Source organism: Octodon degus, unplaced genomic scaffold (assembly GCF_000260255.1).
Source record: "Octodon degus isolate 3935 unplaced genomic scaffold, OctDeg1.0 scaffold03714, whole genome shotgun sequence".
Lineage (NCBI taxonomy): Eukaryota > Metazoa > Chordata > Mammalia > Rodentia > Octodontidae > Octodon > Octodon degus.
The window spans coordinates 1-3,004 of record NW_004528290.1 but is presented as its reverse complement, the minus strand read 5'-3'; the positions used below and the strand labels follow the sequence as shown (position 1 = coordinate 3,004).

Here is a 3,004-nt window from a genome sequence, read left to right as displayed (position 1 = left end):
GGACATCTCCCAGCCATGCCTTGCAGGGCACTCCTTCTCTCTTTAGACTGGGGGAAACCAGTGCTTAGTCCATCCAGGGAATATCTGATTCTTGCGAGGATGTGTTAAGAAGTTTCATCTTCTCTCCTTCAAGTCTATCTGTTCATGACTTCAAGTCTATCGATATTCATTTTTTCTTTGTGATGATCTCTGTTATGTCTTCAGATATCTTTGAAACAAGTACCTTCACACAGAACCCTAAGGCGAGGTTGTATGCCAATTCCAACATCTGCAGGGCTTAGGGGCTTGTGTGTTTCTGTTGTCACATGCGCTTCTCTCTGATCCTCTGTCATGCCGTCTTGACTTCTTGCATGCTTAGTAATCTTGGACTGTGACGGGGTGGCTAAGTGTTCATCAGTGGAATACTGCAGACCACCTTTGGAGCTTTCTTTCTGGTCTGCAGAGTGGTACCTTCTGTCCTGTCTGTGCTCGCCAGAGGCACAGCACAGCAGCAAAGACAAGAAGAGCCCTGAGAGCCCGCACGGAGAGGAACAGATAGGGTATGCCAGAGTGACAGTGGCTGGTGTCTCAACAGCAGGCTGGAGGTCATAGCTGCATGTGAAGAAAAAAGGGGGCTCCCAGAGGTTCAGACGGCTCACACTGCATCTGTTCATCTCTCCGTGCCCCTCGCTTCCTTGCCAGCATGAGTCTCATCTTCCTGTGGCTTTTCTGGGGCGCAGGACAGGGAGGTAGGAGGGAGGGACTCAGCCGTGCTGTGCTGGTTCTGAATCCCACTTAAAGGAGGAGAGATTTACTTGGACCCACAGTTCAGTCCACTGTCGGTCAACTCCAGGGCAGAAGGGGCAGGGGAGAGGGCCCTGCTGAGGGAAGCTGCTCACATCACTGGGTAAGAAATCAGAGGAAAGAAAGCAGAAGAAGATGGCACTCATCAGCTTTTTACCTGCACCTACTCAACTACCTCAGGACCAGCTTGAGGCTGAAGAAAAAGCAAGACCTCAGCGATCGCGGCAGGACTCACTGGTTTCCTCCAGGAGAGAACCGCCCCCATATGGATACAGGAAAGGTTGAGTACCTCGGTTGTTAGAGGCTTTTGGAGATGGAGGTGTGCTTTTCCAGAGATTCATGTGGCCCAGTATCCACTGTATATGGGGTGAAACAAAAGAAGTGTCGAATGCATTGGCCATTGACGTGGATTCTGAAGGAAAAATTAAATAAGACACAATTGCTCGACAGAGACAGTCAAAAGACGAGGTCATTTATAGTAAATACACTGACCTGGTTCCAAAAGAGGCTATGAATGCAGATGAGCCAGATCTACAGAGACCCGATGAAGAAGCAATTAAAGAGATAACAGAAAAGACAAGGGTAGCCTTGGAGAAATCGTTACCACAGAAGGTTGCTGCAGCCATGCCAGTACGAGCTGCTGATAAACTGGCCGCTGCTCAGTATATCCGATACACGCTGGCCAGCAGGGAGTGGCTCTTAACTCTGGAGCTAAACAGAGGGTTATTCGAATGGTAGCAATGCAGAAAGATCCAATGGAGCCTCCAAGATTCAAGATTAATAACAACATTCCACGAGGACCACCTTCTCCTCCTGCACCTGTCATGCATTTTTTTTTATTTTTTATTTTTTGGCAGAACCAGGGATTGAACTCAGGCCCTTGCGCTTGCCAGGCAAGCACTTACTCTACTGAGCTATCTCTCCAGCCCTTGTCGTGCATTCTTGTAGTCAGAAGATGACAGTAAAGGAGCAGCAAGAGTGGAAGATTCCGACTTGTATTTCCAACTGGAAAGGTGCAAAGGGTTATACAATCCCATTAGACAAATGTCCAGCTGCTGATAGAAGAGAACTTCAGACAGTACGCATACATGAAAACTTAGCCAAACTGGCCGAAGCTCTCTGCATTGCTGATATTAAGGCTCGTGAAGCTGTGGAAATGCGTGGCCAGGTGGAACAGAACATGGCTCGAAAAACAAAGGAGAAACATGAAGAGAAACTTAGGGAAATGGCCCAAAAGCTAGGGAGAGGAGAGCTGGCATCAAAACCTATGTGGAAAAAGAGGGAAATGAGAGAGATGAAATCTAGCATGACAGGCAAAAAGAGAGGCACCATGGTCGGAATCTTTCCAGAGCAGCTCCTGAGAAGAGGTCAAACCTGCAGAGAAATGAACATCGAGATGTCAGTGAAGTCGTTGCTCTTGTTGTGACCAATCTGGGGACTTCAAATGAAGTGCAATATGACCAGAGGCTCTTCAACCAATCAAAGGGTATGGACAGTGGATTTGCTGATGGAGAAGACAAAATTTACAATGTACACGATCAAGACTGGAGAGGTGGTAAAGCTATGGCCCAGAGTATTTACAGGCCCAGTAAAAATCTGGACAAGGATATATATGGTGATGACCTAGAAGCCAGAATAAAAACGAACAGATTTGTTTCTGACAAGGAATTTTCTGGTTCTGACCATAAGAGAGGCCAAGAAGGACCTGTTCAGTTTGAAGAAGATCCTTTTGGTCTGGACCAATTTTTGGAAGAAGCCAAACAGCATGGTGGCTCTAAAAGGCCCTCACATAACAGCTGCCTCAAGGAACATGAGCATGAAGGGGAGAAGAGGAGAAAAGAATAAACCCACTTTTCTTCAAAGTGAACTATTATTCATAACCGTAATGATGTAAGTCCTGGGGGGACTCTTTGTAAAAGGTCAGGACAAAACCAAATCTTGGTGCTAGATCTCAGCACTACTTTTTATTACAAGAGAAGGGATAGTTCAAAATTCTACTTTTAATTTAGTTTTTTAAACGAGTGGGTGGTGCTTGTGCTTTTCCCGCCTTTTCAGCACCAAGAGAGCTTGGTACCCCACGCACGGAACTGAGACCACTACATTGTGTGGGACACAGGTAGTCTGGGCTTATATTTTGTGTAGCAACTGCTTATAAATAAAAGTTATCCAAATCACAAAGGAAAGAAAGGAAGGAAGGGAGGGAGGGAGGGAGGGAGGGAGG

The 3,004-nt window shown here is 46.6% G+C and overlaps 1 pseudogene; it reads left to right on the top strand.

Annotated features, from left to right (window-relative positions):
• The first annotated feature begins 918 nt into the window (after window positions 1-918).
• On the top strand, window positions 919-2,628 carry LOC101581160 (annotated as a pseudogene).
• Window positions 2,629-3,004: the final 376 nt, after the last annotated feature.